General features: G+C 38.9%; 1 protein-coding gene and 1 pseudogene across 2 annotated transcripts in view; both read right to left on the bottom strand.

Moving 5' to 3' along the window:
- Window positions 1-24,979, bottom strand: part of Dennd1a (DENN domain containing 1A) — a 473,969-nt gene that overhangs the window by 434,700 nt on the left and 14,290 nt on the right. The window lies entirely within an intron of this gene.
- LOC114610206 lies at window positions 20,513-21,095 on the bottom strand (annotated as a pseudogene).

Below are 24,979 nucleotides of genomic sequence, written 5' to 3'. Positions count from 1 at the left end.
CATGCATCTATGCATCAAAACGTACAGTTCTTAGTGCTTGCCTTCTCCCCCCAAGCAGCTTTGGAACAGCTGATCAACTGTCCTCCTTCTTCAAACACATTCTTCTTTTCCCTTCCAGGAGATCACTCTGATGCCTTTCTTACAGGTGCTTCTTTGCTGAACTCCCTCGTAAGGATTCCTGCTCTTGAACCTGATCAAAACTCTGCTTACACTCATTACCTAGATGATCTCATTCAGTCTCATGGCTTTAATTACTGAACAAATGCTAGCAAGCCCCTAAATCCTATCTTCAACCTGACTTCTTCCCTGATTCCAGATTTTTTAAGCCTACTCAACACTTATGCTTAGACATCTCAAACACATTTTAACTTAACATATGTTAGTATTTCCCAAACTTCTACTTCCTGAACTCTACCAGTTATCCAAACCAACAAAACTTACTTTCTCTGGCCTCTTTATATGTCACTACCAACTAGTTAGCAAGCTATGCTTGCTGCTATCAGATTCTGCTCTCAGAATGTATCCAGGTGAGTTGGGAATTTAACATTTAACTCAGCGAAACCATGTCCCTGTGTTCTGCTCCAGCACACACACACTCCAAAAATTAAGTAAATAAAAATCCAGATTGCACTTCGTGGTGCCCACAGTTAATGCATTACTCTCCTGACAGTCTCCCTGCTTCCATTCTTTCTTCCATGTGATTATACCTAAATTTTTCATGCAACAGTCTGTTCATTCTAAAATTCAGACTGTGTCAACCCTTTATGCTAAATGTATCCAAAGCATCCCACATACTCAAACTTCAAATTCTAGTGCTGGATGGATGCAGAACAATATAGATGAATCTAATGCCATTGAACTGAGCACCTTTAAATGGGTACAATAAAAATTTTTATTTTATGTATATTGCCATAATTTTTAAAAATGGAGTTAAAAAGACAAAGGGGAGGCAGAGCTTACATGATCTGGCCTCTGCCTACTTATCCAACTTCACTTCAGATCTCTTTCTCCTGGCTCACTAGACCCAGGCACACTGATCTTTCTGAAGCTCACTCACCCCTATGTTAGGACCTTTCACAGAGAATTTAACATAGTGGTTCTTTCTGTAACTCAAAACCCTGCTCAGAAAGATCAACTTCATTACACTCTCCAGCACCTCATTTAATTCTCCACATTATAGCGGTCCCAAAACTAGTTATGGTTAGCTTCCTCTCCTATACATAAGCTGCTGAAGAAAAGGGATTTTGTCTCTCATGTCAGGTAGTGTTTCCTCCATACCTAACCACATAAATATTAGTAAGGGACAAAGGAAGTGGAAACTAATCTTCCTGGAGTCTAAGAGAAATGACAGGTATGATCATCCAGTTCCAAATGCTTCGATCTTCAGTATGGAATACAATTAATTAGAGGACTAATTAAAAGACAGACTTCTTTCTCCCAGAATCTTCCTAACTAGTAGCCAGCTCATAGTGGTTCTACTTGACTTGTGACCACATTTTAGAACCACTGATCCAGTCAAATTGAATTCTCCCAAATAACTTAGTGTATACAAATAAATTGTACATAAAATGAACAGAGTACATCTCAGTACCTTTCAATGGTATTTTTGTAATGAAATGTTTCAAAGAAAAGGGCAATTTATAGAAACAAGTACCCTGCCTTTTTGTCTCTCCCTCTCCTCTTCATTCTGATGAGGGATAAGTAATAAGCCTAAGATTCTTAGCTTAGCAGGCAGAGTTCTACTGTGTGGACCCAAAGATTACAACAGCCAGTCAGTCAGTCAGTCAGTCGGTCAGTCAGTGTCCCTCCCCCCCCCCCCACAAAAGAAAGAAAGCAGAAGCTGACTAAAATGCTAAGAACAAACTGGTCTATATTTATAAGCTCTAGTCATGCTTACCCATGATGGTTTACATGTTGCCTTATGGAAGAAGTGGTGACTAATGTTGTGACAGGTTATATAACATAACAAATATACATAAGTTATTTTAAGGGCCAATGAAGACAGTGCAGATGGAGGCATTTTTTTTATTTCTCTGCAAATCAAAAAGTAAATTAGAAAGTGCCTCCTCTAAATGCAAATGGCCAAGCAATCCTTTCTTAATTTTCTCATTAAACCTGTAAACAATAAAGGCCATAGCAACTTGCACAGGATCTCTGAGAGCACCTTGAGACCGCTTATTCCTCCAACACTCTTCAAGACACTCAGTATTTTTAACTACTTGGCTAAAGAAGCTGAAAATCCTATTTCTGTCCTATTAACACTCACTGCTAATTTAGAACATATAATGATGCTGAGAATACCATGTTCAGAGCCAATTTTCCAATATGGACCCAAGTTTTCCCAGAGCCCTTTGTGATACATCTTAGCATATTACCATGGAAATGTCCTGGTTCTGCCATAATGCCCCATTATTAATTGCCTTTTACTCTTATACATACCCTCATCTGGGACTCTGCCCACCTGCCAAGTATATTCTTTGCCACTCACTAGCATATCCTATGGTCTTGCACTGTAAGTTCTAGCCATAAAGAAGCAGGATGTCTCTATCAAACCATTTTCCAATTCTAGTAATAGTATTATTACTGTTCAACTACCATCATTTACTAATTATCTCTTGGATTCTGTGATCATAAACAGTGTTTTTGCAGGACCTCACATTATTTTCTACAAAGCCTGTACGTTACATTTAGCCCTGGAAATTAGAACCACTAAAGCCCACAAATAGCACACAAGCTAAAGACAAGGAAAGGAAACAGCAGAAGACCGTGGAACTGACACATAAGGCACCCGGCACTTTCCTGTCCTGGGTTACTCAGCTGCTCTTCCCTTCAACAAAGACCTATCTTCTCAGCCTTTCAAGAAGTTTCAAATCTCAAGCTTCAGCTCAAGCCTATTATGGTTAGTTTTATGGCAACCTGGCACAAGCATCACTGGAGGGGAGAGAGCCACAACTGAGATCTGGCTGAGGCAAACCTGCAGGCAAACCTTAATTAGTGATTGGTGGGGGAGGGCTAAGCCCATGGTGGTGGTCCTGGGTTCTATAAGAAAGTAAGCTGAGCAAACCATGTGACACAAGCCAGTTAACAGCACTCCTCCATGGCCTCTGTACCAGGTCCTGCCTCCAGGTATCTGCCCTGTTTGAGTTCCTGTCCTGACTTCCTTCAGTGATGGTGATGTGGAAGTATAAGCTGAACAGTAATGTGGAAGTGCAAGTCAAATAAACCCTTTCCTCTCCAAGTTGCTTTGGTCATGTTGTTTCATCACAACTAAAGAAATCCTAACTAAGACACTCCTTATGCCTTGAAGTTTTCTGCCAAGTTTAAGAGCCCTCCTCTGTACTGTGCTTCTCACTCTTCAAGCTCTTATTGAATTCAACCTGGATACAATTATAGTTACCTTTTAAAGAATCCTGATACCCATGCTGTACCTTAGACCCATGGTTCTCAAGCTTCCTAATGTTGTGACCCTTAAATACAGTTCCTCATGTTGTGGTGACCCTAACCATAAAACTATTTTCATTGGGACTTCATAACTGTAAGTTTGCTACTGTTATGAACTGTAATGTAAATATCTGATATGCAGGATATATGGTATGTGACCCGCATGAAAGGGCTGTTTGACAATCCCCAAATGAAGTCAAAACCCACAGGTTGAGAACCGTGGCCTTAGACCACAAAAATCTCAAGCATCTGCACTTTTTTTTTTTAGAATTATTTATATAAGTACATTGTAGCTATCTTCAGACACACCCAAAGAAGGCATCAGATCCCACCACAGATGGTTGTGAGCCACCATGTGGTTGTTAGGAATTGAACTCAGGACCTCTGGAAGAGCAGTCAGTGCTCTTAATAACCGAGTCATCTTACCAGTTCAGCAACCACATTCTTTTTAACTCTTCAGTTTATTCCAAAGTGCATCTAAGGTTGAGAAACACTATGGTGTCTGGATTAAGCATCTGTCCATCCCAACAGACTGGTAGCTCCTTGAGGGCACTCATAACCCTGGTCTTACACCTGACACAGTAAATATTTCCTGAATGAGTTTTCTTCCAGCCTAACAAGTACTTTCCAGCCTCTCTTTCTCTGGCAAGAGGTAATTTACAGAGCTCAGTGCTCTCATCTATTACTCTTTAAGAATGTTTTCCTTTGGAGTCAAAGTATCAATAAGTCACACCTGCTGACAACAGCTACGGCTCTTACACACTGGAAAGTGACAGACACAAAGAGCTAAAATGTGTTTGACAGAAGTCTGTTCAGTTCTTGCTTCTGGGAGAATAGAGATGAGAATTAAGTCAAGACAACATTTCTATTCACTATCTCTCCAGTGAAGACAGTTCTCGGTGATTCATAGGAAGAGCCTTCTCAGTGCTCAGGGCCATGAATGACTATATACGATCAACTTGAAGCCAGCAGACAGACAAAAGCTTTGACGATATTCATGCAGCAGGATAGTTTACTGGTTATTTCCCCACTACACCCTACCCAAAGTATCATGCTATTGATCATTCTGCAGGATCATCAGCTTTCAATTAACATCTGCTTTCCTTCAATTAGAACATATTAGGAGATTAACAAAAAAATGTTACACTAGCTCCCCAGAAAATGAGTCTGGGCCACAGTGCTAGGTAGGCCCTTGGTCTTTTAAGTGTTCAACCCTAAAATGCACTGTTCAGAGCCCTCATATCACTGCCTTTAACAACTCCAAGCCAGTTTTGACACAGTGCTTCCTTCTTACAAACTGAGACATGAAGAGCCAAGGCATGAAACTCATACCAACTGGCACTGTCTGAGCATTGATAACATGGTCAACAGAAATGGTATAAACATCAGAGCTTGCTAGCAAACATCACCTAATAAACATTGATCCTGTTAAACTAAACAAACAAGAAAAAGGTAGTGTTAACATTCCCAACAAGTCCCCATTTGTTTCAGCGGACTCTAAAATTAAAGCCGTTTTTCCAGGCTTAAAATGCTGTATCAAAGGGTGCTTTCTACCCCATAACAAGTTAACACCTTCCTAGGAGAATGCAGTCATTGTTGAGACTTTTTAAAAGTGATTAACTTAGTTGTGCAATTATACAAACAAGCCATTTCAAGACTTTACACTTCACTTTTCATTTCTAATAATACTGTCAGGATCACATTAATAAAGATACATAGATATGTCCATAAAAGGAGTTACAAAGCTTCAACTTCCATATATCACTAAGGAAAGAGTCTTACACCACTCTATGCTAACCAGGGTGACTAAAGGAGTCCAGCTACATTCCAAACAAGGTCCAGAGTCTCAGCATCCCTCAGCAAAAGTACAGAGCCCCACACAGTGTGCATAAATTCTTTCACAGGTCAACTTTCCATGGAAAAGTTAGACATATCAACAGTAGTATCAGCAGCCCTTTAAAAATGTAAAACTGGAGTCAGTATGATGCCCCAGCAGATCAAAGCACTTGCTGTATAAGCCTGGTGACATGAGTTCAATCCACAGAACACAAGTAAAAACAGAAAGAGAAAACAGATTCCATTCAGTTGTCTTCTGACCACATCTGTGCCGTGTGTGTGTGTATGTGTGTGTGTGTGTGTGTGTGTGTGTGTGTGTGTGTGTGTGTGTGTGGAGAGAGAGAGAGAGAGAGAGACAGAGAGAGAGAGAGAAAGCTGGTTTTGTATGTTGACACAAGCTAGAGGCACCACAGAGAAAGGAGCCTCATTTGGGGAAATGCCTCCATGAGTTCCAACTGTAGGGCATTTCCTCAAATGATCATTTTCTCAAATGATCAATGAGCGAGGGTCTGGCCCACTGTGGGTGGTGCCATCTGTGGACTGGTAGTCTTGGGTTCTATAAGATAGGCTGAGCAAGCCATGAGATGCAAGCCAGTAAGCAGCACCTGTCTATGGGCCTTGGCATCAGCTCCTGCCTCCAGGTTCCAGCCCTGCTTGTGTTTCTTTTCAGACTTCTTCCAACGATGGATTATGATTTGGAAGCTGAATAACCTTGTTCGTCCTCAACTTGCTTTTTAGCCATGGTGTTTTGTTGCAGCTCTAGAAACACTAAGATAGGTAGGTAGGTAGGTAGGTAGGTAGATAGGTAGGTAGATAGATAGATAGATCTTAGTCAATATATTTAATATTCGATGTTATATATACATATATACAGGTCATTATAAAAATGAACTATAAACAATTTTTAACACGCATGTATTTCTTGGCTTTGTCTACTGAGACAGCCTTTGGAGGATCAATACCTCAATAGAATGAGCACACTGTGTACCAAAACACTGGAGTCTAAATATAATCTAAAAGGAAGCAGGGTTCTTCAGAGAAATAGCTGACTGCAGGACTGGGGAAACAAAGTACAAGATGAAATTGGAATATCTTATTGTACCAGAAAGTAGCGTTCAAAGAATGGCAAGGATATATCAAAAAAGACAGAAGCTGCCCTGAAAGGGCTTCCTTCCACTGTTCAAACTCAGGGCAAATTAAGTTTCAGAATCAATAATGATATCCTTAATAACAAAGCCCAACCTGCTAGATACAACAGAAAATCGTATTGATAGAAATGAAGGAATTGTAAGTTTAAATGAAAAATCAGGCATTGACACTGTTTCAAAGTATCACCCCACAAAACACTAAACACAAAGAGAAAGTAACTTTTCAAGGTAAAACTTGGTCAAAAACAACCTGAATGAAGTCATCAAAGTGACAGGAACTTGTAATGAGACAAAGTGTTAAGATGTAATGAGAGGGGCGGAGCCAGGCTTCTTAGGTGGTCCTGGCAGAGACAATTAGCCTGATAAACATTCAAACAGAAGGTTCTTAAAAAAAAAAGAAAAAAGAAAAAGAAAAAAGAATCTGGCCTGTAATCTTCAAGGTGTCAAAGTCCTGAAAACCAAGGAAAGAAGAGAGGTCTCTTCCAGCTGAAAGAAAAAAAGGAGACCTGACAGCTAAAGGCAAGGAGTAAGTCTGAACTGGGCCCTTGGGCTATCAAAGAAGTTATTTGGACAATTACTGAAATTTGAGTAGTGTCTAAGGATTAGATGTAGTGCTGATTCTACTGTTGCACTGTCGTTACACAGAACACTGATCCTGCTTAAAGGACAAGCACCTGAGGTGTTCAGAGTTGCTGGGGCACCACTTTTGCACCTCACTCTAAACTGGTGCTTTTCTCTGTTAAACACTTGTATATTTTATATTTACAACTTGTATCTAGATCTTAGTTGTTTAAAAAAATTTTAACAGAAACCTTCATACTATTTCCTTCATGTGCTTAAAGGACTTTCTCATGATACTAATCTGTGGTTTCATTACAAAATATCACAAAGCTTGGGTTCAAAATTCCAGGTAGATTCTTCACTTGCAATGCAATTAGAACAAACCATTTTATCATTCAGTTTCCTCTCTATCCAGAGGTGACATCTTCTCCGCTCATCTGAAAAATTCTTTCTAGGATAACAAACAAGTAAATGAGAAAGTAGCCAGGTGTAGCAGTGTATGCCTTTAATCCCAGCACTTGGGAAGTACAGATAGGTGGATCTCTATGACTTGGAGGCCAGCTTGGTCTATAAAGTGAATTCCAAGACAGCCAGGGCTATGTAGAGACCCTGTCTCAAAAGAAAAAGAAAAAGAAAAGAAAAAGGAAGAGAAAAGATAGATTACGTACTTTGCATACTAAATTGGCATAAAAGCTATTGTTTGTAAAAAAAATAAAATAAAATAAATGTTGGGGCAGCAAGGTGGCTCAGTGGGTAAAGGCCTATCAACTGAACCTACATAAAAGTTCAATTTCCCAAAACCTACATTTAAAAATGCCAAAGGCAGCCATGTGCATCTATACCCCCAACTCCTATTTTGATATGGGAGGCAAAGTCAGAAGACTAGCCTGGAAGTGCATGTACCAGCTAGCCTATAGTACACAGAACTAGAGGAATCTTGCCTAAAAACAAAATGACAGGAAAGCAGCCACTCCCTAGAGTCATCCTCTGACTTCAACAAGTGTTCTTTTCCCTCCCCCACCCCGTCTCTCTACTAAAAAATAGAAATAAATAAATCTCTTCTCCTTACCAATGATAGGTCTTGTAAGTGAATCTACACACACACACACACACAGAGACATATATATATATACATATATATGTATATATATATATGTACATGCATATATATATATATATATATCTCAAACTATGCTTTCAAATTATATTACTAAACATAATCCAAAGAATGAAGAAGAATCGAAACAGAAACATTAATCTAGGGAATGAGCATACTGACTTTTAAGGCCTTGGGATAGACTGTAGCACTAGAGAAAAAAGTCACCTTTTACCAAAACTAAAAGTCAGTCCTCTACAGAGGAAAAAATACTGAGTAAAGGCAATATAAGAAAATCAATGCTCTGGATACTCAGCTTCCAGTCCAGAGTCAAAAGCAATGTATCTGTACAGTACTGCATGCTTAACTTGGGAGCCATGGGCTTCTGAAGTTGACTGCCAAAACCTGGTAGGTACTAGCACCTATCATTTTCTCTGTTGTACAGTAAAGGAAACTGAGTGTAAGGAGAAGCAGAACTCCAACTAAAGGCTGATTTTCAGACTAAAACCTATGTCTTTCTGCCACACCATGCTACCTACCCCCAAACTCCTCAGGAATACCTATGTCTTTCTGCCACACCATGCTACCTACCCCCAAACTCCTCAGGAATGTTTGGAGCAGTGATACTGGAGAGGCCTGGACAGCAGACAAGCAGATGCCACTGAGACCTCACCAAAGGCTTCACTACTTCCCCAAAAATGTGTTCCTAAAGTAAAGTATCTGATATTCTATTTTCAGGGGTTCACAAAGCTATTTACAGAAATGTGCAATACGAACTACTTGTTTCACTGATGGCTTCCACAGTCTATCTTATGCTTCAAGCTAATCATGTGATGGGAGGGCTATCACCACTAGTCCTGTTAATAATGGTGGATAATCTACACAAGGGCAAAAAGTTTCTAGTCCTTGTTAAGGGTTAAGTATGACTCTATGTCAGGTATTGTTGTAAGCACCTCTATATTATCTTATGTACTCTTCCTAATAACCCCACTAAAGAGCCAATCATTCTCACTTTATAGGTGAGGCCACTGAAATATAAGAAAGCTTTTTAAAAAGCTGCCCCCTATCTTGCAAAAGACAGAGATTAGAGTCCAAGCAGTGTGAGTATCAGACTCCATCCTCTTTATCCATAAATTAACTTGGTGCCTTCAATATACAATTGTAGCTACACAACTGTACTTATTCTAGTATGCACATACCAGAATACACACACTATTAAGTGCACAGCTCTATGAGTTTGGGCAACTGCATACATCTTTGAAATCCCTACTTCCACTGATTTTTATTTTCAAGAAATATATATGTATATACTCCCTTCATAAATCATAACATCATTACCTGAAGGCAACTGTAAAGGCCTTCAGAACTGAGCAGTCAGACCTCCCAGAGAACTGAGGACCCAGGTCAGAAAGACTCAGGAACTAGAGAGATGGCTCAGATGTTAAGGACATGTGCTGCTCTAGGAGAGAACTTGAGTTCATTTCCCAGCACTTTCATTTGCAGCTCATAACCACTTTTAATTCCAGTTTTAGAGGGATATGATACCCATGTTCCCCTTAGGTTCCTGCACCCAATGCACATGCACAATTAATAATAATAATAAATATTGTTAAAGAATATTAAAAAGAACCAGCACTCAACAAGATAAAATATACAGTAGCATACATTCAATCAAAACCTTTAGGGCATTCAATAAATTGTGGAAATTACAACTCATAAAAAATATAGCAATTAGAACTAGCAGAAATAACTTTCGAATAGTTACTAATAACTTCATTGTATCTTAAGATATAGAAGATTCAAAACTGATCTAAACGAAATTTCTTGAGATTAAAAAAAAATTAAACCATGACTAATGGTTCTATCGTATAACTCTAACTCCTTGGAAAGATGAAATATTGCAAGTTCAAGAATTCAAGATTACTCCAAACAATTTGGTGAAACTCTGTCTCAAAGTAAAATATAAACAAAGAAAAGAGATGGGCTGGAGAACCAGCTCAGTGGTAGAGCATTTGATTCATACAAATAAGGCCAAACATTCAACTCTGAAAATGTACTAAGTAGAATTAACAGCAGATTAAACTCTATAGAAGAAAAGACTAGTGAACTTAAAATACAACAAGCAGCTGGGCATGAAAATGCATGTTTTTCAATCCCCACACTCAAGAGGCTGAGGAGAAAGATGGCTAGGAGTTAAGGCTGGGCTATATAGTTAGCTAAGCCCAGCTTAAGCTACAAAGTAAGACCCTGCCTCAGAAAAATAGAAGATGTAACAATAAAACCTATCTAAAATGAAGTGGGAACAGGAGGAGGAGACTTAAGGGTAAGCAAAACCTTACACTGATCCATGAGTCAACTGCATACCACTTAACATACTGGACTCTCCAAACAAGAAAGGTGAAATGAAAAAGAAAAAAGCATCTGAAGGAAACAATAATGAAAAACATTCTAAATTTCATTGTAATCGTAAAGGAAACAATAATGAAAAACATTCTAAATTTCATTGTAATCGTACAATCTAAAATCCTCACCCGTGAGCATGAAAACCCTTAAAAAACAAGACATGTCAGACACAAAGTACTCAAGACTTGAGATTAATAACAAGCAGCTACCAGGCATAAGGTAAGTGACATTCGTCCATAATCCTAGCACTAGAAATACTTAAACAGGAGGATCATCATGAGTTTAAAGTCAGTTTGGGCTACCTAGTGAGAACTTCTAAAAAATATGATGATGATGATGGTGGTGATGGTGGTGGTGGTGGTGGTGGTGGTGGTGGTGGTGGTGACAATGACAGATGTAAATATAGGAACTATACCAAGGAATAAACATGAGAAATGATAATTATATAAACAAAACAAAGAAGACCCATAAACCCCTCAGTGATGCAGGTAGGCTCACTAAGGAATTCTACTAAACAATCAATGCCAATAAAATATAAGATCCTCCCAAAAACTAAAAGAAGAAACAATTCTCAATATATTTACAAGACCAGTTTTACCCTTATCCCAAAAGTACAGAAATATAGATATGCACTATACAGACCAATCACAGAGACACAGAAACCTTAACAAAATATTAGCATATGGGGTAGGGGGGGTGTAGGCAATGAGATGGCTCAGCAGGTGAAGTAGGTAAAGGTACTTGTCGGTCTCTCTCTCTCTCTCTCTCTCTCTCTCTCCTCTCTCTCTCTCTCTCTCACTAGATAATAAAATATTTTAATAAAAATGATTAGCAAATAGAACTCTACAATATTCATCCTGATCAAGTATGATTTATTCCAGGAAAGCAAGGCTGGCTCAGTATTTGAAAATCAGTATCACCTAATATTGATTAGTATAACCCAATACTAATGGGCTGAATTGTGAATTATCAATTGATACAGGAAAAAGCGTTTGACAAATTTTTAAAACTTTAAAAACCTAAAAGAAACACTCCTCATCCTGATAAAGGATATCTATCCAAAAACCTGCATTAGGAGCTGGAGAGAGAGTTCAGCAGATAAGAACACTGACTATTCTTCCAGAGAACCTGGGTTCAGTTCCTAGCACTCACATGGCAATTCACAATCATTTGTAATTCCAGTTCCAAAAGATCCAACATCCTCTTTTGGCTTCTGTGGACACTAGGAGTGTACATGGTATACAGTCATACATGCAAGCAAAACACTCATACACATAAAATAAGACTGGGATTAAAAACAGCACTACAAAAAAAAAACTGCAGTTAATAGTATAAAGTTAAAAGCTGAATCTGTCCCATAATTGGGAACAGCACAAGGAAACCCCTCTTTCATTCCACTGGAGAGGTTGGGAAAAGAGAAGGAGGAGGGGCAAGATGAAGGGAGGAAAAAAATTAGCTTGTCTCTACAGACAGACAACACAGTCTAGAAGAGACTCTGATATTAAAGTTGAAGTTATTTCATTCCCCTTTGCCTGTCTACTGTTCTTCCATTTCTATCTAATCTTTGGAGCGTTCCTTCTACTGATCCTTCCCCAAAGGTATCCAAAAGTCTATACCAACAAATTGGGTTGTTACAAATACATGAGACTCCAACAGAACAAGCATGAGAGGAGGAATGGGAGGGTGGACACAACACTGATGGATTTTATTACATCAAAATTAAGATTCTCTGTTCAACAAGGGGAACAAGGGAAGAAACTGCCTTAAAATTAGGACATTTTGTCTATCTGGTTACTTTCCCCTCCTGGAACTTGGAACAAGCTCTCCAACAATATTTGATTTTAACATCAGCTCACAGAACATGAATGTTCTATGCAAACAGTTTGAGATTGACTATAAATACATCCATTTTTAAAAAAAAATGCAAGAGCCTCCTTCCCAGTTTAAAAATAAAAGGCAACTGGACATCTGACAAACAAGTTATTCTCCCCTCCCCCAGAGTCAATCTGAGTTCCAGAGATGAGGTGGCCCCAGGACTGGTTCTGGAGCTCAGAACTGAGAGCTGCTTTGACCACCTTGGACACTTTGAGACTGAAGATTTCTGGGTTCTAATGACTCTGAGGCTGAGGTTCTGAAATGAGGCCTAGAAATCTGTTAAGTTCTCCCCCAAATGATGTGCATTACTAGCCAAGTTTGAGATACTCTTTGTTAAATAAGTGTTTAAAACTGACAGAGAAGCAATGAGAGTCCACGTGAAGTAGAGAGAAGGCGTGGGGATGGAGGAAGATGAGAAAGTCTTTTCTCTGAGAGACCTAGGAGTCGAGGAGTTTGGGGATGCCAAGTGATTGTACAACATCAACTCCAGAGTGTTTCAGTATCAATGCTCCATGACCCTTACTAGATACCTACAGTATCTGCTGCCTCCAAAAATATTAACAAAAGGGGAGAATCTTAATTTTCAATCAAATCTTCCGCTATGTTAAGTCTGCATCTAAGTAGATCACAAAATACCCATTTCTAACTTGTAATATTTTTATTTTTCATTTCATTTCCTGCTCTAGGATTACTCTCAAACAGCATTTAACTACAGCTATTCAAATCTATTGGTACAAATAAGAGAATTTTAGTCTAAATCCAAAGACCTTCAAGCTCAATTTGGAAAACAAGAGACAAACTTGCAAAGAAATCCTTCAGGGGAAGAGTTGCAACAAAAGCCAAGAGATTGTACTGTAAAAAACCAAGAGGTATAGATGAAGGGATGCAGGCTAGAATGGTGGAAAATGTTTGTGTGGGTTCTGGGCAAGCTGGTAAGTCTAAATGTGGACAAGTGCTAACTGTCTAGAACATGGTCTGAAGGACTCTCCTCTATAGGATCAATGCCCTCAACTCTAAGCAATACACAATATCATTCTAAGTCTTTTACCTACTTATAAAATATTAAGTAACATTTGAGGTATTACTATGAAGATTCATGATTTAGGTCAATTTAAATGCTAACTCCACAAGTTCCTAACCAGTAAAAGTCCAGCCAAACAGAACTTTTATTTTCCATGTCTAAATGGTTTTTGTTATGGTGCTGCTGGTGGTGTGGGATTTTTCACTTTTTGTTGGTTTGTTTCGCTTTTGTTATTTTGTTTTTTTTTGAGACAGGTTCTCATGTGGCTCAGGCTCACCTCAAACTCAATGTATAGCCACCTAACACCTTGAACTTCACATCACTTTCCTCTACCTCCCAAGGAGTAGAATTACAGACATAGACCATCATGCTGAGCTTATATGGTGCTGGCTGAACCCACGGATTCACACATTGTGCTGGTCTGAATAAGAACAGTCCCCATAGGCTCATATATTTAAATGCTTAGTCACCAAGGAGTAGAAGGAACTCTTTGATAAAATTAGAAGGATTAGGGGTTATGGCCTTATTGGAGTAGGTATTGCCTTGTTGGAAGGAAGTGTGTCACTAAGCATGGCCTTTGAGGTTTCAAAAGTCCATGCCAGGGCACCAAAAAAATAAGGCCCTTTAAATAACATGAGTGAAGTTCACATAAACTCAGAAACTCAAGCTGCATGCACATGCTGGCACACAAGTCTGTAGCTCTGAATATATATTATGGCTTCCAGTTTAGTGCTTTTATAGGATTCCTGAATATGTGGAAAAAGTGGGTCTCTGATTCTCGTGCCTTTTCTTGGGCTCTTTTCCTTTTGTTAGCTTGTCTTGTCCAACATTGATGTGATAGATTTTATTTTATTTTGCTATATTTTATTATTATATCTTAGAACACTGTCCTTGTCTAATAAAAGACAGAAAAGGATCCAGTCAGGAAGGGAAGAAGGTAGGGGGGAACATGCAGGAGTAGAGGGAGAGGGAACAATTATCAGGATATATTATGTAACCAATAAAAATACATATCTGTTTTAAATAACTAGGTGGGGAGCCCATGCCAGGCCCAGCTTTCTCTCTGCTTGCAGATAAGGATGTGGCTCTCAGCTACTTCTCCAGCACACACCAGCCTTCCCCTGTGCTTCCTGCCTCTCAAACTGTAAGCCATCCCCCAATTAAATGTTTTATTTTATAAGAGTTGCCTTGGTCATGCTGTCACTTCACAGCAATAGAACAGTGACTAAGAAACACATGCTAGTCAAGCATACAACCAACTATAATTTCTTCAGACTAAATATTCCATAGATTCAAATCCAAAAGGTTCAGAGTATAACAAACAGAAAACAAAACAAATATACAAGCCAGTTGTGTTTATTATCAATTATACTGATGGAAAAGAAGGGTATGGGTCAGTTAGGGTCAAGAGTAAGGCCACTGGAACTAGAATCCAGGCCATTGGCTCCAAAATCCCAGGCTCCTAACTGAAAATGCTACAGCTTAGGATGTCACCGCACAATATAAAAATCAAAGGCAAAAGTATAAATTCCCAATGCATTCAGAAGTCTAAAAACAAGAAAAGAGAATAATTAAAGCCTGACATGCAAGACTATTTGCAGTTCATCCTCAGAGAGACCCTTCAACCTTACCTGCTCACCACCCCTGCCATAGTCATTTTGAGCTTCCCATCAGGACTAGCCCACTCATGTGCCTTGTGCCTGCATTATCAGCTATTAAGCTATTTGAGAAGGACTAGCTCAATGTGAGCAATGTTAGAAAACCTTGCTTTGCTTTATCCCTGTATTCCCAAGTCCCTAACAAAAGGACAGGCTTTTGACAAGCACTCAGTAAGTTCATTATCTACTATACTACTTCAATTGAAGGCTTCATTGTATTTTGAAGGAGTTTTTATTTTAAGCATATGGATATTATTCTGTCTATACGTATATGCAACATGAGTGCATTGCCTGGCCACAAAGGCCAGATGAGGATATCAGATCACCTGAAACTAGAGTTACAGACAGTTATGAGTTACCACATAGATGCTGGGAACCAAACCCAGGTCCCCTTCAAGAGCAGCAAGTGCTCTCAACCACTGACCTCTCTCTCCAGCCCAAACATATTACACTTAAGTGTATATACTCACCCTCAATTTGTCTACATGACAATACCATGAGTTAAAGAGTATCTGTACCATTTTATTAGTCATTGTTCTAGGGCTAGGGATTTGTCCTAATAGAGAATGGGTTTGCTGGTTAAGCATGAGCACCCAAGTTCAATTCCCCAGCAGCCACATAAAAGCCAGGCAGAGTACCATATATTTGTAACCTCTCCCCAGTACTAAGAGTGAACAGACAGACAGATGGGTCCTGGGGTATTGCTGCCCAGCCAGCCTAGTTGAAACAGTGTACTCCAGGCTCAATGAGAAGCCCTATCTCAAAAAAAAAAAAAAAAAAAAAAAAAAGGCAAAGAGCAATAGAAAAGAATTAGCAGCATCAACCTCTGACCTCCACATGAACACACTACAAGCACACCTGCACACACATATGTACATATACATACATTGTCCTATAGAAATTAAAACAGTAGCCTCTAGAGAGGTAGTACAAACTCAAACATAAAACTTCCTTCTTTTTTTCTGTTTTTTGTTTTTTGTTTTGTTTTTTGAGACAGGGTTTCTCTGTATAGCCCTGGCTGTCCTGGAACTCACTCTGTAGACCAGGCTGGCCTCGAACTCAGAAATACGCCTGCCTCTGCCTCCCAAGTGCTGGGATTAAAGGTGTGCACCACCACCGCCCAGCTAAAACTTCCTTCAAAGTGAATATTTTTGATCAGTTTTCCTGTCTTCAAATATCTTCTATTTCTTAACAGTATCTTTTTCAGGACGCATGTAGACCACGTTTGGCAAGTTGAAGACACTTAAAAGAGATTTGCTGAATGAGTGGGTAAGCGAATAACAAATGCCGTCTCTCTGGAGGCTTCTCTTGACTCCCTTACAAAACCTAGTTGTTCTCTCCACATCCTCACATGGCTCATTTTCAAAGCTTTATGATATGGCTTCCCAGGTGGTATGCTATGCTATCTACTTACACATACATATGTAATATTACCCACTAGACTGGAAACCTTGCTTTTGCTTTATCCCTGAATTCCCAAGCCCCTAACAAAAGGACTGGCTTTTAACAAGCACTCAGTAAGTTTGTTAACTGAATGAAATTCCCTGAGGAGACTGATGAGTAAGCAACCCATGATTCATATTAAAACTTCTTTTTCCTGGAGAAATAAACAATATTCAGAGCTGTGATACACTCAACCATGCACTCTATAAATATTTCTAGGTTTCAACTATCATCCGAAGCATCTAAATTTAACTCATTCAACACATACTTATGAGTAATCTAAATACATACAGATAATGGCTCTTAAAGAGCTTACAGCCCAGTCAAGGAGACAAAACATAATAAAATATGAAAGAAAACAGGCAACTGTGAGTACTGTCATAAGAAAATACACAACTGGGGTCTAAGTAATTGGTAAAACCAAATGCTGTGGGTTTGCAAACTGACGGTATCATTCCAATTGAAGACCATGGTCCAGGTTATCTATGGACAGTCTACACTGAAAGAACAAGGTCCTTCATGGTCTACAACAAAATGAGGAAAATGAACATTACAGAGTGTTTTCTACATGAAGTATTTAATTCAATTATAAAACCCCTGCTAAATCTGACATCTTCCTCCTGTCCTTGTAATATTAATATTCTTTTCAAAAATTTTGTATAAGAAATATGTATAATTTCTTTTCAAAAATTTTGGTGACAGGAGATAATTGTTTTTGCATGACTCTATTTTCAAGTTTTTATTGATACAAATTTTCCAAACACTCAACAGAAGCATCCTGAAGAGATGGGATATGAAGTAAACATTTCAAGATCTGGCCTGGTGGAGTAGATTATAAGAGGGAGACAATAGTGAGCAAAACTGTAGCTCCCCTTATGGATGCCCATATCTGTGGATGCCCATGAAGATGTGGGTGCCATGAAGAAGCTAATGAACAGGACCTAAATCAACCTGATGCAAACTGGAAAACCTACAGCTGCAAATGCTGCTGTGGCAATCTGCCAGTATTAAGTACCCTCTGACCCCATAGTAAACAACCATAAATAATGGATTTTCCACATCACCTCAGTTCCCCATCTCTTCAGTTCCTCATTTCCTCAGTTGTATTGAGAAGCTTGCAAGAAATGAGGATGATTCAGAAGAATGAAGAGAAGAATGAATATAGTAAGATAATCAAAATATGAAGACTAGTCTGTTCCCAAAAGGTATTGTTTTAATTGGGCTTCAACTTGGAGAGAAAAGGGTTTGTTTCTTCTTACAGCCTGAAGAGAAGTCAAAGCAAGAACCTAAGGCAGGAATCTAAAAGCAGAAACTGAAGCAGAGTCCATGGAGGAATACTGCTAGTTGGCATGCCTACAGGCCAAGTTGGGGGAGGCATTTTCTTAGTTCCAGTTTCTTCCTCCCAGATTATTCTAGCTTGTGTCAACTTGACCAAAAATTAATTAATTAATTAATTAATTAGTTAGTTAAAAATTGAAAAGTTTTAAAAAAACAAAAAACTAACTAGTAGATGATCCAGTGCAAGCTGCATTCTCCTGCTCTGTTGAGGCTCCAGATATACCAGCAAAACTAAGGTTTAGCCTAAGGTGGTAAATGGTTAATTTTCACTGTCAGTTTGACTAGATTTACACTCACCGAAGACCTTCCCAATGCTGTGTTTTTTTAATACAGTTCTTCATGTTGTGGTGACCCCCAGCAATAAAATTATTTTTGTTGCTACTTCATAACTGTAATTTTGCTACTGTTATAAATTGTAATGTAAATGTTGTGTTTTCTGATGGTCTTAGGTGAACCCTGTGAAAGGGTTGTTCAATGCCAAAGGGTTAAGAACAGCTGATGTAAGAGCTGAGAGGATTAACTGAGAATAAAGATCTGCCCTGTATGTAGGTAGTACTACCCACTAGGCTAAGGAAACAGATAAGGTGAAAAGGGAAAAGAAGAAAGCCAGCAGAGCATGGGCCTCCCCCTCTTCTCCCTGCTTCTTGGTCCTCCATGAAGTGAAAGCCTCCTTCATATGTTCAGCTGCCATGACCTGAGCTGTTCCATCATGCATTCCTCATCACATCAGATTGAGGGCCTCTGAAACGACAAGTCAAGGCCAATCTTTCCTCCTTAAGTCACTTGTGTTAGGTATTACTTCATAGCAGGGCAAAAGTAACTAATCCTGGTAGAAAGTGTAACTAAGAATTCTTTACTACCATTTAAACAGAGACTATGAAACTGATTAGAAAGAAACCCATGTGTATGTATCTCAAGAACTGAAATAAAACCACTAGTCTCAAAATATGACACTCAGAAAGAAAATATTCCTGCAAGCTTACAAGTCTGCTACTAAATGGTCAAAAAAAAAAAAATTCCTCAACCTAAAACTAAATTTGAAGTGCTGCCCAACTAAAAGTGGCCACTGTTACATACATATATACACATATATGTATATATACATATACAGACATGTGTGCACATGTATACACATATATATGTAATGATAGTAAAGAAACAGTACCATCAATAAGAGACTCAAAAATAAAAAAAGATTGAATCAAGTCTTCTACGACTTCAGGGATTAGAATTATTGGCTATGGAAAATGGGACGTTTAGTTAGCTTAAAGAAATAAAGAGACTAAAATGAGCAAGGAATAAGAAACTATGACATAACCAAACAAAACCAAAATAAATGTTTCTCAAAGTAAGAATAACTCAAAAACATGTATTTCAACAAATGGCTACGGAGAAAATACAATCAAAGAGAGAGAATTAGTGAATCTGAAGAAATTACATTAAATAGGGTTCAGACTGCCACAAAAGGGACAGAGTATGGCATTGCATGCCTATAAACCTAGTACTTGAGAAGCTGAGGCAGGAAGATCTGGGAACTGGAGGTCAGTTTGGACAACTTAGTAAAAGCCTATCTGAAGAGGAAAAAAAAAGGCAAAAAGGTTCATGTAGCATAAGATCTATCACTATTCCCAAGGGGAGAACAGCATGGTACACAACCAACAACTGCTTTTAATGCCTTATCTACTTTCCCAGGTCCCTACCTTCCCATAGTTCTTTGTTGAAAGTAGATGAGCATTTTCCAGAACAACACACTCACACCCTGGAGCAGCCTAATGACTACACTGAAAAATTTTAAAAAAGAAATTAATATACTTGTGTTCCAGGTAAATGTCATAAGCACATTCCACCCTGTCCCCACAGCTATGCATGTAAAACCAGGGTAAAATTCATAGAACCTAGAAAGTAAACAGTAGCAGGCTGGCTGGGGTAGACAACTTCAACTCAGTACCACTGAAGCAGCTGGCCACTCTTTCTCCATTATCCCACAAGATGGAATCAAATAAGCCCCAAAACTAATGTGAGGCCAGCTAACTGCAACTCAAGGAGAGAAACAGGTCATGCAGAGAATGATCTTCTCCTCCCACGCTGACTCAGACTATAGATGGAGTCATGAGGATGCATGAAGGTACAGCTGAACAGGGCTAAAAAAACATCCAGCACTGTCTGCCATGACCAAAACTGAGGGCTGGGGAAAGAGCACAGATGGAAGTTCAACTCCAGAGCTCACCTCTGAATGAGGTGATGGCATATTAGGGTTCAGTGTCTGCTACATCTTCACTAATGAGACTGCCAGTCTTTCTCCATTTTCGTCATCATATCAGGAGTGTGCACACTTTTTCATTGTACTTTTAATTGGCATTTTCCTAATAAATAGTGACACTGAGAAGTTTTCCAGGTGCTTATTTACCATAATGTTTTTATCTTCCTTAATTATGTCTATTCAGATCTTGGGTTGTTGATCTTAGCAAGTCATAGCCAATACAATATATGTTATATATGAAGGAAGCATTAAAAATTCTAAGAGCTAGTAAAATATGTGAGATTTTTAGACATCTGTAGGTTCTTTTCATTATTTTAAAGGCAAATTTTAAAAAGCAAAAGATTTTATTTTTTAAGGCATTTTTTATTTTAATGACTGAGCCATGGGAGGCCACAGCCAGGCCACTATCTATGTACAGACATGAGGGAAGCTTTATTTCGTGGTCTCTTCCTCCTTGGACATAGTCCTGATGACCACTTCCTTCTTGGCCTGGAGGCACTCCTCCCAGTGCTTCCTTGGTCTTAGACCTGCAAGCCACAGGCTGGTCAGTCAGTAGCTTCTTTTGGGCCTTGTCTGCCTTCAGTTTATGGATATGCTCCATGAGAATCTGCTTGTTTTTTAATATATTCCCTTTGACCTTCAGGTACAGGCTGTGATACATAGGGTGGTCAGTCTTCTTAGATTCCCGGTATCTCCTGAGGAGCCGGCGCAGGATCCTCATCCTTCTCATCCAGGTCACTTTCTCAGGCATCCAAGCATTGGCAATACCCTTCCTCTTCCCTATGCCCATATGCCTGCCCTTCCGTCGGGCCAAGGTGTTTTTCCGGCAGCGAGCAAGGGAATGGACAGTCACAGGCTCCCAGATGATCAGCCCATTTTTGATCAGCTTCTTGATCTGCTGATCGGAGTTGGCATTGGTGATTTCATTGGTCTCATTGAGATCCAACCAGACTTTCTTTTTACCACAGAGGAGGACACTAGAGGCAAGCCTCTTCTGTAGTCTGAGCATACTCATGGCTGTAAACTGCAAATTTTATTTTTGATAAGGCCCAAATTATTCTCTTATAATTTATATTTTGTATCTACTTAATGTAAATTTAAGGCTGAAGAGATAACCCAGTGGTTAAGAATACTTGCTGACCTTACAAGAAGGCTGTAGTTCATTTCCCAGCATCTATATTGGGTAGCTTCACAACCACCTCCAGCTCCAGGGAATCCGATGTGCTCTTCTGGCCTCAGTGGACACACACATACACACATACACACACACACAAACACACACACAAATAAAAATAAATCTTTTTAAAAATTAAAGTTAACAGTAGTTTAGAATAGGAGAGGGGGATAAACAAGAAGGAGGTATCAAAGACAATGTTTTCTGCATTGATTTAGTAAATCGGCACCTACCATCAAAACAATCTCCTTAAAGGACATCAACAACCCACCATGAAACCAAGTTGTCCTTGTTAGATTCCTACTTCCATTAAGCACACAGACTACTAAAATCTGTCCCTTCCCCTCAATTCAAACCTTGAATCTCACTTTGCTCTACTCAGTCTTAATTCTCACAACTTCAGCTCTTTCACTCATGCCAATAATTTCTAAATATCTACTACCTTCTCTACCAAAGAACAGTGGCACAGCAGTGGCAGCCAACACTTATTAACAGCCTTACTATGTGGCAGGCTCTAAACTATTTTCTAACTGTATGTTGTATATCTTTAGTTATCATTAGTTATCACTCAAACAATTCTATCCCTCAAGAACAAGGTCAGTTCTTCCTTCTCATTTATTAGTTTCTACAGAAAGAGATAAACAAATGCTAGTCCCCATCCCTGAGGTAGGGTACCAATAATAGATATACAAATCCACAAAGGCCAACTTTGGGAACCAGTAAATTTCCTGGGCTTTCTTAACAGAACATGGGTGACCTGAAAGCAGCCATACTAATATGAGTCTCAACCCAGCATGGATGATTTTTCCTTGATGCATGAATTCTTTACTTCAGTTAATCTTCCATCCTCTGTATAGGCTGGCTTCTCATAAGGCCACAAGACCACATGCAGGTAGGGTAGAAGAGTATATACCTGGCAGAGACTTCTCAGGTGAGGGTCTCATGACCCTATCTAACCCCTCCTGTGAGACAGGGCAATATGCACAAAAGACATGCTTAAGTAGTCACAGCTGCTTCTGATGAAAATGATAATAGCAGTTGTGCTCAGAGAACAACATTCAATAGCTCACCAATGGGAAGGTGTGGTCTGTCTTCATTTGTTCCAGCTTCTCGTCCCTCTCTCATAGTCAACTAATTTAATGATTCTCCAATAAACTTTCCAGAAGTGCTGGAGGTTTTAGACATAGATTAAGGTCCAAAATGGCCTTTTCCCAATTTATACTTTAAAATAAGGTAATATAATTTGAATTTTTCTTACTATAAGTTGTTCCTAACCCATTCTCACCTGTTCCTCTCTATTCTGAAATACAATATAAAATAGCATCTCATTTAGAGAGAAAATGTAGTTTGAAGTTTAAAGTATATAAATATTTCATAGCATTACACATAATACCATGACGCTGAGATATTCCATCACCTGAGCATGCTTAAGCAGCAGTGAACTAATAATTTGCAACTTATATTCTGATAAATTATTCTTGCCTGTGCAATGTGAAACTTTTCAGATGAGGAAGTCAGACCAAGGTGGAAGGTCAGTCCAATTTACCTGAGAAAATACTAAGAAGTAGGTCATCAGGACACCATAAATTTCTTCCTCCTTAATTCCAGACCCTAACTACCCATCCTGTAGTGCCAACCAGCAGACAGGTAGACAGAAGCAACTTTCAGTGGTGAGTGGACGAGTTGCTGGGTTTTATATTCTGGTCACAACAATCAAAAAACCTAGACTACTCTTTCCAGCTAGATGAGCACATTCTAGATCACCATTCTCTGATGATGCTCAGTGTTTACTGCACAGATACAGTATAACAACATAAGCCAAAACAAAAATAAAAAACATTTATAATCCCAAAGGGAACTGCTAAAGCCAAATAATTTGAGGATTATTAGTCATATGGAACTATGACCAACACAAATAGAGGGAGTTAAAATTGCATATAGATTCCTAATTTAATGTTCTTAAAAACAAAACCCAGGTTTATATATAAAGGTGCATACCATTAATCCCAGCACTTTCAAAACAGAGGTAGGGTGAATCTCTTTGAATCTGAGGCCAGCCTAGTCTACAAAGTAAATTCCAGGCCCACCTGAGCTAAACAGTGAGACCCTGTCTCAAATAAATAAACAAATAAATGAAACCCAAAGCTAGTGAGATGACTCAGCAGGCAAAGACATTTTATGACTAAGTCTAATGATTTACTTGAGTTTGATCTCCAGAACTCACATAGTAAAAGAAGAGAATTCCAGAAAATCTGACCTCTGACCACTACACATATTCCATGGCAAGTGCATGTATGTATGTATGTATGTACGTACGTACACACACACACACCACATAAATATTATAAATGTTTTAAAAAGTCAACATCAGCCAGGCATGATGGCACAATTCTTTAATCTCAGCACTCAGGAGGCAGAGAAAGGCATATCCGAGTTTGAGGCCAGTTTTAATTCTAAAAGTTCCCCATGAACAGTAACATGACACTTAACACAATCAACATAGTCATTTGCTCCAGAAAATCTCAATTGCTTTATACCCTTCCTTCCCCTATGGTCCATATCTCCTGGCATTCTTACTTTTGTGTGTATGTGTGTGTGGTCCTGGGTATCTTGCAAGTACTCTACATCCCCAAAAGGTAAAGTTGAGGGGAAATCCTGCAACCCTAAACATCCATCCCCATATAAATTATTAATCAAAGTTGAGAATGAAGGCATTTGTTACCAGTTGTCAAAATTCAGTTTACTTTTTAAGCACTCCTACAAGCTTGCTGCTGCTCTGTCTCCTACAACAACTTGAACTTGTGTTCCAGCAGACAAATTAAAGCAAAAAACGATAGCCCAGAGACTAGGAGATAATGGAATCAATTCAGTAAAGTAGTGACAAGAGCCTGCCAGGATTGCAATACAATTGACTATACAGATTGAAACAGAAAGCAAGGGAGGGGACCCTAGAAGGCAAGGGGAGGAACTTCCAAAAATCAAATCAATCAATTAAAATCTCTGTCTCTCTCTATGTCTCTCTCTCTCTCTGTGTCTCTCTCTGTGCCTCTCTCTCTGCACCCTCCCCCCCTTCTCTCTCTGAAACAGGTTCTGTTATGTAGTTCTAGCTGTCCTGGAACTCATCATGTAGACCACGCTGGCCTCAAACTCAAAGACATAACACCTGCCTATGCCTCTGGAGTGCTGAAATTAAAACTGTGCACTACTATGCCCAGGGTCACTCAGAACCATTTCAAGTTTGAGTTAAAAAGGATATGATAAAAGCAAATAATGTAAGGAAAAAATAAAACCAGAAAAAGATGGACTAGGAAATCCAGGAAGAGGAAGGGAAGAAAAAGAATACTATTTTAGGAAACAAGATCCTCCAAGGAAATGGCAGACTTTACTGTCTTGCACAAATAAATGTGAAACTGTTTAAATATAGACATGAAGCTAATAATAAAGGTAGGAGTAAGATAATGTTAAATTCTGAATGAACTGTAAGAAAAGTTCACTAAGCCCTACTGTTAACATTCTTCTCCAAATAGGAAAAAAATATTATTCTAATGCCTTATATGCCCTAATAGAATTAAATTCTTATTTTTAAATATTCACAACAAACATTCTACTTCTAGAATTAAGACAAAGATGAATCACTGAAAACTTGGCTCTGGTCATACATCAAAACTTAAATAAAGGCATATTCCTATCATTTCAACACTCATGAGGCAGAGGCAGGAGGATCA

Source organism: Grammomys surdaster, unplaced genomic scaffold (assembly GCF_004785775.1).
Source record: "Grammomys surdaster isolate TR1022 unplaced genomic scaffold, NIH_TR_1.0 126035, whole genome shotgun sequence".
In the NCBI taxonomy this organism is placed as follows: Eukaryota; Metazoa; Chordata; class Mammalia; order Rodentia; family Muridae; genus Grammomys; species Grammomys surdaster.
The sequence above is the reverse complement of the archived record's forward strand: the minus strand, read 5'-3'. Positions and strand labels throughout refer to the sequence as shown.